The 12,609-nt window shown below is 40.8% G+C and overlaps 1 protein-coding gene across 3 annotated transcripts in view; it reads right to left on the minus strand.

Moving 5' to 3' along the window:
• The window catches only part of LOC110500615 (tumor protein p53-inducible protein 11), a 102,503-nt gene extending 90,225 nt beyond the window's left edge, over positions 1-12,278 (minus strand). For 2 of the 3 annotated variants that reach the window (XM_090213765.1, XM_090213780.1), the window contains exon 1: positions 12,164-12,267. The gene's annotated coding sequence lies outside the window, so the exon portion shown is untranslated. Of the gene's footprint in view, positions 1-12,163 lie in introns of all 3 variants that reach the window. The other variant, XM_036960342.2, reaches the window with a different exon arrangement.
• Between the last annotated feature and the right edge of the window lie 331 nt (positions 12,279-12,609).

The raw sequence follows: 12,609 nt of genomic DNA on the forward strand, positions 1-12,609 counted from the left end.
ACAGTGTGTGTAGTGTGTGTGTGTGTGTGTGTGTGTGTGTACAGTGTGTGAAGTGTGTGTGTGTGTGTGTGTGTGTGTGTGTGTGTGTGTGTACAGTGCACTCAGAAAGTATTCAGACCCATTCACTTTTCCCACTTTTTGTTCCGTTAAAGACTTATTCTAAAATGGATTAAATTGTTTGAAAAGGGGAAGGAGTTTGAATACTTTCCGAATGCACTGTATACAGTATAGACATGTCCACATATTTTAAGTCAGATGCACGCCTACCTAGGTGTCTGGCTAGACTGTAAACTCTCCTTCCAGACTCACATTAAACATCTCCAATCCAAAATTAAATTGAGAATCGGCTTCCTATTTCGCAACAAAGCCTCCTTCACTCACGCTGCAAAACATATCCTCGTAAAACTGACTATCCTACCAATCCTCGACTTCGGCAATGTCATTTATAAAAAAGCTTCCAACACTCTACTCAGCAAATTGGATGTAGTGCTATCACAGTGCCATCCGTTTTGTCACCAAAGCACCATATACTACCCACATCTGTGACCTGTATGCTCTTGTTGGCTGGCCCTCGTTACATATTTGTCGCCAAACCCACTGGCTCCAGGTCATCTATAAGTCTTTGCTAGGCAAAGCTCCACCTTATCTCAGTTCACTGGCCACTATAACACCCACCCGTAGCACGCGTTCCAGCAGGTACATCTCACTGGTCAACCCCAAAGCCAACACCTCCTTTGGCCGCCTTTCCTCCCAGTTTTCTGCTGCCAGTGACTGGAACAAATTGCAACAAAAAAAAGGAGACATATTTCCCTCACTGACTGTTATGAATCCCTTTGGGGGGGGGGGGGGGGGGGGGGGGGGAACGGGACCCGTAACATCATGCAAATTATAACAGTGAGAAGGGAACAGCGAGAACAAAAATCACAGAAAACTTAAATCTACCGTCAAACACTATTGGTTTATTTTTAAACACACAGTAAAGAGGGGGTGGGAAATGGGCCGAGCTGGACCCAAGGAAAGAAAGAAATATCCCAAAACACCCCTAAGCTAGATGCTTCAATAGAGCTAACTACCTAACCAATAAAATACAGCGGGTGGTCTGCCCAGTTCTAACTAGGGTACTTAGACAAAGTATTCCTACGTGTAATGTAGGCCCATGGGCGACTTGGCTTGGAAGCCCCTTTCCCCACCATCAAACAAACACCATAACAAAACTCACAGGATAACAGACAAAGTGGCATGTAAAAACAAAAGAGAGATCTATGCATACAAAGAGAGAGGGAGAGAGAGAGAGAGACATGGGGGAAACAACGGAATGGGTTTTTAAACCAAGGGAAAGGGGATGTGATTGGGTAATGGAAACAGGATGAGGTGTGTCTTCAGATTAATGACTTGATTGGGGAATGATGATTGGTGACACCTGTGAATAGTGGAGAAGGAAAGAAAATACACACAGGATACACGCACAGGATACCTGTATCCGTAACACTAACTTTAAAACATCAGTTATCTGAGCAGCTCACTGATCACTGCAGCTGTACACAGCCAATCTGTAAATAGCACATCCACGCTACCTACCTCATGCCCATTTTGTTTTTATTTACTTTTTTGCTCTTTCGCACACCAGTATTTCTACTTGCACATCATCATCTGCACATCTATCACTCCAGTGTTAATTCACCACTATGGCCTATGTATTGCCTTACCTCCTTACTCCATTTCCACACACTGTATATAGACTTTTTGCACACACTGTATATTAGACATTTTCTATTGTGTTATTGACTGTACTTTTGTTTATCCTGTGTGTAACTCTGTTCTTGTTTTGCTTTATCTTGGCCAGGTCACAGTTGTAAATGAGAACTCAACTGGCCTACCTGGTTAAATTAAACAAATTAAAATCTATCCGTGCGTCTCTGGGATGACTGAGGGCTCAGGGCTGAGTGGCTACCTACCTGCTATTCATGGAAATGGTTGGGTGTAGAGTAGATGGAAGCCTCTGGCAGTGGTAGCCTATGGTTGACATTCATTTGGTCTTTCTGTATTGTTGGCTTCATTCAAAGTGACTTACGGTACGGTGATAGAGCTATTTTTGGTTTGTAATCCCTGTGGAAATGAAACTCATAACCTTTTTGTTCTAGCGCTTACAAAGGAAGCCACACAGGACGACGACTGGTTGAGATTGTGGTTGGCATCTCTCACTGATGCAGTAGCCCATCATAGCCGACTCTAGAGGCCGATCGGAATCTCAAACATCTGCAGTACTGCACTTCCTTTCCACGGTGAGAGATTAACAGTGAGAGATGCCAACCACAATCTCAACCAGTCGTCCTGTGTGGCTTCCTTTGTAAGCGCTAGAACAAAAAGGTTATGAGTTTCATTTCCACAGGGATTACAAACTAAAAATAGCTCTATCACCGTACCGTAAGTCACTTTGAATGAAGCCAACACTACAGAAAGACCAAATGAATGTCAACCATAGGCTACCACTGCCAGAGGCTTCCATCTACTCTACACCCAACCATTTCCATGAAGATAAAAACGTCTCTGCAGCTCCACACCATCAACCCCTCGGGGCAAACGCCGAAACACAACACCTAGCGCTGAGATAAGCCTATTTTCTATAGCCAACCATTTAAAAATCAGACTCACTGTTGCAGAAAATGCATCGTAGTCCACTGAGCAATATATATTCATGTGGGTATCTTAGTCCACAATATTTTACACGTGGTGAGCTCTGACCCTATTGGAATCTACAACATTATGATGATAATCATGTTGAAAAGTGCCTCATTGGCTGGTTCCCATTCCAAGAAAGTTCTGCCTTCAGGATACCCTTTGACAAGGACTGTTCCTCACAGATCTCTAAGGATTTAAAGCTGCAATCAGTAGTTGAAACAAGCATTCTCCCGGTCGCTGTTTTGGTTAAAAAAAAAAGCTGAGGGATGGGGCTGGAGAAATGTAACCACAATCAAATTTAAATCGGCACAGAGCTATGGATGCATGATATCAAAAGTATAGTTTTAATATTGAGGCTATACAGTGTTTGTTTAAATTCACTTTGTTTACAATCATTGGAGTAAAACAAGCTTATATGATATTTTGGGTTCTGATGGAGTGTGATAGGTGAACTCAACTTATAAAAAACTAAAAATGCATAATCTTCAAGAATTAAAAAGGGTACATATCATTTATAAAAATCCCAAAATGCCCATTTTATATTTGCAGCAGCAATGTGAGATGGAGGACATTTGTCAATAGATTATAATAAGAATCTTTGTGGTCAAATAGCCCTTACAAAGCCTAGAGGTGTGTTGGGTCATTGTCCTGTTGAAAAAAAACTAATGATAGCACAAACCAGATGGGATGATGCATCACTGCAGAATGCTGTGGTAGCCATGCTGGTTAAGTGTGCCTTGAATTCTAAAATAAATCAGTCTGTTACCAGCAAAGCACCTCCTCCTCCATGCTTCACGGTGGGAACCACACATGCAGAGATCATCCGTTCACCTACTTTGCGTCTCACAACGACACGGAGGTTAGAGCCAAAATCTAAAATTTGGACTCATTAGACTAAAGGACAGATTTCCACCGGTCTAATGTACATTGCTTATGTTTCTTGAGCCAATCGAGTCTCTTCTTCTTATTGGTGTTCTTTAGTAGTGGTTTCTTTGCAGCAATTCGTCTCCTCTGAACAGTTGATGTTGAGATGTGTTACTTGAATTCTGTGAAGCATTTCTTTGGGCTGCAATCTGAGGTGCAGTTATCTCTAATGAACTTATCCTCTGCAGCAGAGGTAACTCTGGGTCTTCCTTTCCTGTGGTGGTCCTCATGAAAGCCAGTATCATCATAGCGCTTGATGGTTTTTGGTTTTTGCGACTGCAACTGAAGAAACTTTTAAAGTTCTTGAAATTTTCCGGATTGACTGACCTTCATGTCTTAAAGTAATGATGGACCGTCATTTCTCTTTGCTTATTTGAACTGTTCTTGCCATAATATGGACTTGGTCTTTTACCAAATCGGGCCATCTTCTACACTACATTGTCAAAACAACTGATTGGCTCAAACACATTAAGGAAAGAAATTCCACAAATGAACTTAAAGCACACCTGTTAATTGAAATTAATTCCAGGTGACTACCTCATGAAGCTGGTTGAGAGAATGCCAAGAGTGTGCAAAGCTGTCAAGGCAAAGGGTGGCTATTTTAAGAATGTCAAAATATAAAATACATTTAGATTAGATTAACACTTTTGGTTACTACATGATTCCATGCATTTTTGTGTTTTTTTTTGTTTTTTCCATTGTTGAGGTCTTCACTATTATTCTACAATGTAGAAAATAGTAAAAAATAAAGAAAAACCCTAGAATGAGTGTGTCTGAAAATTTTGACTGGTACCATCTATATCTATACACACTTTAGTAAATATTTTCTTAACTCCATTTTCTTAAAGCTGCATTGTTGGTTAAAGGCGTGTAAGTAAGCATTTCACAGTCAGGTGACTACACCTGTTGTATTCGGCATATGTGACAAAATTTGATGACTCAATATCATGGATATAGCGTATGCTACTGTAACAGTATAACTTTAGACCGTCCCCTCGCCCATACCCGGACGCGAACCAGGGACCCTCTGCACACATCAACAACAGTCACCCACGAAGCATCGTTACCCATCGCTCCACAAAATCCGCGGCCCTTGCAGAGCAAGGGGAACCACTACTTCAAGGTCTCAGAGCAAGTGACGTCACCGATTGAAACGCTATTTAGCAACAACCACCGCTAACTAAGCTAGCGTTTCACATCCGTTACACTACCGTACCTGTAGACTTCATCATTGCGCTAATGCTAGTTAATGCTAATGCTAGTTAGCATTGGCTCGCAAACACACCCAACTTCCGTCATACTGCACACGGAGACATGAAAAATGGTATCCATTTCCACTGACAGAGATTATTTCTGTAAGTAGAAAGAATCTCACCAGTATCCCTTTTAAAAACAGCTAACGAAAGACACCATCTTCACAGACGCTTGCAATAACCATCTTAGCTCCGCGGCCCAAACCAGCTCAGCTATGTCATGTCAACAAATCACAATGATGAATCCTTAGCTCCATGGGAGCCGAGAAAGGAAGAAAGAACAGTCTCCCTGTCATGTCTATCTAACAAGATGGACGATCATCCATATTGACGATCCTTATGATTCATTCCTGACCCGGAAGGACACTTTGGTGGTAGGGTTCATTAGAAATTAAATAGTACAGTTATGCAGCTAGGGCTGGAAATTAGGGATGCACGATATATTGGTTAACATATCGGAATCGGACGATATTAGCTAGAAATGCCAACAGTGGTATCGGCCCGATGTCTAGTTTAACGCCAATGTTAAAAACCGACATCAAAGCTAACATGCATACCTGTATAACGAAGGTACATGACGTAATGGTGCCACGTAAAATGTAGCGCGATAAGAGCAACACATCATTCCTAACCTCGTCCACAATGTCTGCTGTGTGGATCGAGCAGCCAACAAGTCCATCAGTCATTTGAAAGAGTAAGACCATTTCAGCGAGACAACTCGAAAGGTGAAAACCATTAAAGCTAAGATAATGGAATTTGTTGCCCTTGACAATCAACTGTTCTCTGTTGTGAGTGATGTTGGCTTTCGCCGACCGGTCGAGTACACACTACCAAGTGAGCTATTTTTCAGATGTTGCCCTACCGGAGTTACACAGTAATAGCGTCACTGCTATTAGCTTCACGACATACTACGGAACGTCGTTTGGGTCTTTGTGTGTCAAAAAGATACAGTAGCACTGTCAAAGCTGTACAAAAAAAACCTCTGCAAACAAGCAAAACACCGGCCACGAACAATGTGTACAATACCGCGTTGGTAATAAAGCATTATTTGTTCGACCACAACTTCTAGAGGAGCTAGCTTTAGTTTGGTACCGAGCTAGCACAAATACAAACAGCCTGAAAAGAATGAATAGAAAATGCAGTCATTTTCATTATTCTTAGCAATGTTTTAGGAATCCTTGTGAGTAAGTATTATCCCTAGGTTGCCACTTGTTGTTCGCCTATTGAAATTGAACTTCAGTTCATGAAAATAAATAGCTAGCCAGCTACTTATCCCTGTTGCCCAAAGCTAACATTATAAAATCAGCCAGCTAGCTTCATCTGGCTAGTGAGGCTTGACCGGACTGGGTTGTGAAGCTAGCCACAATGGTGGAATTTACGTTTTTTTCTTCAAAATAAAAGTATGTCATTGGCAGTGATGCAAATGAATACAAATAGTAGAATTATGCCATACTTTTATTTTGAAGGCTAACTGCAAAGTCTACTATTGTGGCGTCCGACTTTATAAAATAAAGGTTATTTTAGATGATGACACCTAGATTATGTCGTTTTGCTATGTTATTGGGGGTAGAATATTGTTTGCATCCATCAGCTAGCTAGCGTTTATTTTTTCTTGACCAGCACTGTAGGAGCGCAGACAACTTTACCAGCATCATAGCATAGGTATCAATGAATCGTTGTGACAAATGAAATACAAGTGATAGTGTAATGAATGTGTAATAACTACATAAATTATGAACGCGTTAAATTATGATGTGACGTGCAGTCATATTCAGGTCGTGATTGGTCAACAGGCTTATTTGAGACATCAAAGTGTTATTTGACGTGTATCTTGTTTGACACCCAAACGGCGTTTTCCGTAGAAATCCTGGTTGAGAATGAAACGACTGAACAATGAAACAGCACAGCAAGTAAGTGAAAGAAAAAAGGTTTTGATGATGTTTTACTGGTCATGGGGACATAAATAGATGCCAACAAAATCACTTTTGAGTCAGTGTGGTGTGTGTGTGATGTGTGACCTTTATAAAAACTAGACAAGTCCGTTAAGAACAAATTCTTATTTACGACGCTGGACCAATTGTGCGCCGCACTATGGGACTGCCAATCACGGCCGGATGTGATACAGCCTGGATTCGAACCAGGGACTGTAGGGACATAAGTAAAAAAAAATATATATATATATATATATAATATATATATATATATAATATATATATATATATAATATATAATATATATATATATTTATATATATATATATATATATATATATATATATATATATATATATATATATATATATATATATATATATATATATATATATATATATATATATATATATATATATATATATATATATATATATATATATATATTTTACCTTTATTTAACTAGGCAACTAGGCAAGTCTTATTTTCAACGACGGCCTAGGAACAGTGGGTTAACTGCCTTGTTCAGGGGCAGAATGACAGATTTGTACCTTGTCAGCTCGGGGGTGCCAACAAAATAACTTTTTGGTCAGTGTGGTGTGTGTGTGATGCGACCTTAATTTAACTAGGCAAGACAGGTAAGAACAAATTATTAGTTACAATGACGGCCCGGATGACGCTGGGCCAATTGTGCGCAGCCCTAGGGGCTCCCAATCACAGCCGGATGTGACACAGCCTGGATTCGAACCAGGGACTGTAGTGACGCCCCTTGCACTGAGATGCAGTGCCTTAGACCGCTGCATCCATGTGCGTTTTAACTATTTAACTGTAATGTTTTTTTTGTTTGTTTTTGTTTTAAAAAGGCAGCAAAAACTTTAAATAATCGGTATTGTTTTTTTTTGGCAAGGAAAATAACAGATATCGGTATATCGACCGGAAATATCACATCAGTGCATCACTACTGGTAATTGCTAGAGATCTCACGTTAGGATATTATCAACGATATTTAGGTGCCGATACAATACGTATATGAGATTCTCAATGTATTGTGATTTGAATGGCACACATACACAACCCATGTCTCAATTGCCTTAAGATTTTAAAAAATAAAAATAATATATATATATATTTTTTTATCCTTCTTTAACCTGTCTCCTCCCTCTCTCATCTACACTGATTGAAGTGGATTTAACAAGTGACATCAATAAGTGATCATAGCTTTCACCTGTATTCACCTGGTCAGTCTGTCATGGAAAGAGCACGTGGACCACGTGTCAAACTCATTCCACGGAGGGCCGAGTGTCTGCAGGGTTTTCGTACTTGATTGATGAATTAAGATCACTAATTACTAAAAGGAACTCCCTTCACCTGGTTGTCTAGGTCTTAAAAGGAATTTGCGCCAACATCGACCAATCACGAAACACCACCAGGCCTATTTTCCCAGACACAGAGATTCTCAGTTGAAAGTGCTTTATTAGTCCAAGAATTGGCTTTTATTAAAATAATTTGTGTCCCTTTCGGGAAAATGTCTCAATATGTCTCCGGAACCACAAACCAACCCCCCTTGACTTAGCCTTTGTTTACAGGTCCAACGTTTACTGTGATGGAACCGTTGTCATGGGCGAAGAAAGGTTAAGGAGGGTGTTCGTTTCCCTCGGAGCAGGAAAACAGGAGACTACTGTTTGGCTCGCAACACAATCCCTGTGTTCAGTCAGCTGACATTTATGTAGCCGTTCGGCTTTTATACAAACCGCACGCGCGCACACACACACACACACACACACACACACGGTAGGAACAGAGAAAGATTCCACTTTCAACAACTTCTCTTGCCAGGCATCACATCTACTGTATACAGATGGGAGCAGTGATAGTTCCAGTAGCATCTCTAAGTACAATATGCCTGCCCTACACGAATTTGCCAACATATTGCTACAGAACCAAGTCACACGTCTCTCTCTACATATCAGTACAATTTGTATTTAAAAACACTAGTTGCGTGTCCACAGACCTGTAGAAACTAGGGAGTGATCTAAGGCTCACATTAGGAGAGAGAGAGAGACAGGAGGACACCCATCGAAACACACCCAAATAGTATGGTTCCTGGATTTTACAGAGCAGGTCAAACCTATTAGGTTGCTTCAAGAAGTAGGGGGAGGGGGGTGATCTTCGCATGCACACACACAGGAAAGAGGCAGCTTTCCCTGGCATGGTGTCTATCCAGGTTTTCTTAAAAATAATTCTGACTTCAAGCTCAAAAAAACTGTGCATACAGGGACAATACACAAACAGTCCCCGACATGCATCAGACACCCACACACAGTCCTTGCCCCTATTCTCTTCCTCCTTCTGCAAGAGTGAATACACCATTCTGCCATGAAAGAGCCTGAAGCAATACTATTATTGGCCACCCCTCAGTCCCTCTTACCCGCCTCAGCCCCTCTTACCCGCCTCAGCCCCTCTTACCCGCCTCAGCCCCTCTTACCCGCCTCAGCGCCTCAGCCCCTCTTACCCGCCTCAGCCCCCCTTACCCGCCTCAGCCCCCCTTACCCGCCTCAGCCCCTCTACTATATCCTTCCATTTGTCAAAGGGAAAGGTAATTTTCAGCTATTTTTTAAAGCACTTTAAAACAGCTTCTTCCTATAACGGTTTAGAAGCAATCCATGTTCATTTTTGTACTAAAAAAAGTTATCTTCTCCTTTTAAGTATGGTTGGTCATGTTCAGTTCACACACATTGACAGATCGTGTTGAAGCACGAAGAGGAATGACTGAAAACAACAAGCAGAGAAATGTTCTATCCGCTAGGCTACGGTAACACATTAACCCTATCAGTACCGAGATCCCCGCAAACAAAAAAATTGTCTGCTCATTTATCTGCATGTCCAGCCTTTATATTGAACCTCACAATGAGGTGTTTTACCATGTTCTTTAAAAAGGACAACCAGGACTACAAGTAGAACACAAAACTATTGGACATAAACTGTTGAATTTATGAGTCTTACTGACAAATGTTTTTTTTTTTTTATAAAAAATTAAACTACTAAGGTCTGCCTAAGCAAAACCCTGATATAAAATGCTGTAAGCACAGAAAATGTTTGCTCAGTGGGAAATTAATATCTAACTAGTCAGTGACGACTGTGTGGCGTTTGGAGTTTGTGACAGCAACTATGTGAGTTTCTTACAGTATTATAGACACTATGTCCTGGGATTTCCTATGATCTTCTATGTAGAAGAACCCCTTACAGTATTATAGACACTATGTCCTGGGGTTTCCTATGATCCATGTAGAAGAACCCCTTACAGTATTATAGACACTATGTCCTGGGATTTCCTATGATCTTCTATGTAGAAGAACCCCTTACAGTATTATAGACACTATGTCCTGGGATTTCCTATGATCTTCTATGTAGAAGAACCCCTTACAGTATTATAGACACTATGTCCTGGGATTTCCTATGATCTTCTATGTAGAAGAACCCCTTACAATATTATAGACACTATGACCTGGGATTTCCTATGATCTTCTATGTAGAAGAATCCCTTACCTTCTAATGACATTTGTGTAGCATCATAGAGCAAAACAGTCTCAGCTTTTTACAGATGGCTTATCGTAGTTTGTAGCTAAAACCATTCGGACATTTTTGTATAAAAAGATTTGGGGCCCCAGGCCCCTTCGGAATCCACCCTTGTCTCAAACACAGTTGTAGCTCCGCCCCCGTTAAATCACACGGACCAATGGCTCAAACACAGTTGTAGCTCCGCCCCCGTTAAATCACACAGACCAATGGCTCAAACAGTTGTAGCTCCGTGGTGTCATCCACTGTTTTCCAATGGCGTATGTCAACCGGTAGAGTAAGTTCAAAGGTACATTTATTCTAAATTTGACTTTAGTTTTTTGCAGTACTACACAGAGGTGTATTAGGCCACGTAGCCTGCAGAGTTGACTCTGCAAAGCAGACATTTTCTTGTTTTTAAAATGTATAGATATCCAGGGGCACTGTCCAACATTATTTACAAAATACGCATGTGTTCAGTAAGTCTTCCAGGCCAGAGGCAGTGGGGATGACCACGTGTTCTCTTGATAAGTGCTTGAATTAGACCATTTTCCTGTCCTGCTAAACATTCAAAATGTAAAGAGTACTTTTGGTTGTCTGGGAAAATGTATGGAGTCAAAAGTACAGTATTTTCATTAAGAATGTAGTGAAGTAAAAGTTGTCAAATTAAATAGTAACGTGCAGATATCCCCAAAAACGAAGAAGTACTTTCAAGTATTTTTTACACCATTGCTTAAAACCAGTAGACAAATTGATGTCATTTCGAAAATGTGCAAGGAAAATCTCCCCTGTCCCTAAGAGGATCTATGCAAGCAGCACTCCCTGGCCATGCTAGCCTCGATCTCCTGTTAGCCCTCACCTGAGGGCCCGCAAGGTAGCTATCAACAGCCAGTCAGCCAATCCAGTAGCGGTTGGAAGCTATAGCCAGCTTCGATTGGTCAATATCAACGCGATGTCGTGGAGTATGAGTCAAAACTTCAGTCTCTCTCCCCCTCAACTTCAGTCCTGCTGTGTACAACTCCCTCCCTCCCTCAACGGTCGCTCGCCCACTTCATTGAAGATGAATGGGGCTCCGTTGTGTTATCGCCACCAAACGTGCTAGATGGGTTTTCAGTGTAATCGTTTTCGCTCCTCAAGTGAGGCAGAAATGAAAGAGAACTTTAGCGATGTCAAAGTTGATGATGCGTTCATTCCACCGATGCTTATCAGAACGTAATACAAGGCTTTATTTAGTAGGTTATTCTAAAGAGCATCAAGTAATGACAGAAGGTTATATGCATACATGCAGCTTATTATATACAAATGTACTAATAGCCTACCTAATGTCGGGATTTTTTCTCCCCGCAACCCTGTCAAAAAAAAACAAAACAAAAAAAAAATAGTTCCGCTGTCCCTGGCCAAATTAGGAATATTCTGTTTATTCATAGCTGCAGGGATACTTGTGAGCTGGATATCAAAAGTGCTGATCAATTTATCCGGAAGAAGACCTAAACCGGCATATGAGCTATTATCGGGAATATTGGTGGTGACTGTTTCATCAAGGAATAATCAGAAGTGTCAAATGGACAAGCGTCGTTGAATTAACCAATGCGTGATTCTTGAAATTCTATCAAAACACACATTCCACCAGACGCTACATAAATAACTAATTTTGCCCTCAATCTACCAATTAAAAATATTGTTTATTTGTCCAGAGAAGTTAATATATCTTTCAAATTTAAAAAAAAAGACATTCAACTACACAAACCGAGTTATTGATAAATAAAAATAACATGCAAAGAAATGTTTGAGCGAAACAAACTGAAGTTTGTGTGTACTTACAGTATAGCAAGCGAAGACAATCCAGAGTTTTCCTTTCACTGGTATTCGAACAGCAGCTTTTGAGCTGTGCTCTATGGGTTTGCAAACAGTGGGGTGGAGAATCCGACGGATGTATGCAGGTACCGTAATGGGAGGTACGCACAAGGGAGCGCAGTGTCATTACCGTAATATGTAGACTACTCGTTGCCGAGTAGGTTTTTCATCATCCCCGTCTTATTTTGAGAAATGCATATCACTATACAAACATATAGCTATGCTATTTTATTAGGGAATTAACTAATCAACCAATCAAAAACATTTTTACATCAGCAGTTGTCACAGTGCCAGCCTAAAACACTAAAGAGCCAGCAATGCAGGTGTACTGTAGAAGCACGGTCCTCTTTTGGCTGTGCGTGGTGGAGGTTATAAGAGCCAGTGGCGACCAGTCATTCATGGCAGAGTTGATC

This window comes from Oncorhynchus mykiss, chromosome 2, assembly GCF_057628025.1.
Source record: "Oncorhynchus mykiss isolate SJ-2025 chromosome 2, ASM5762802v1, whole genome shotgun sequence".
NCBI lineage: Eukaryota > Metazoa > Chordata > Actinopteri > Salmoniformes > Salmonidae > Oncorhynchus > Oncorhynchus mykiss.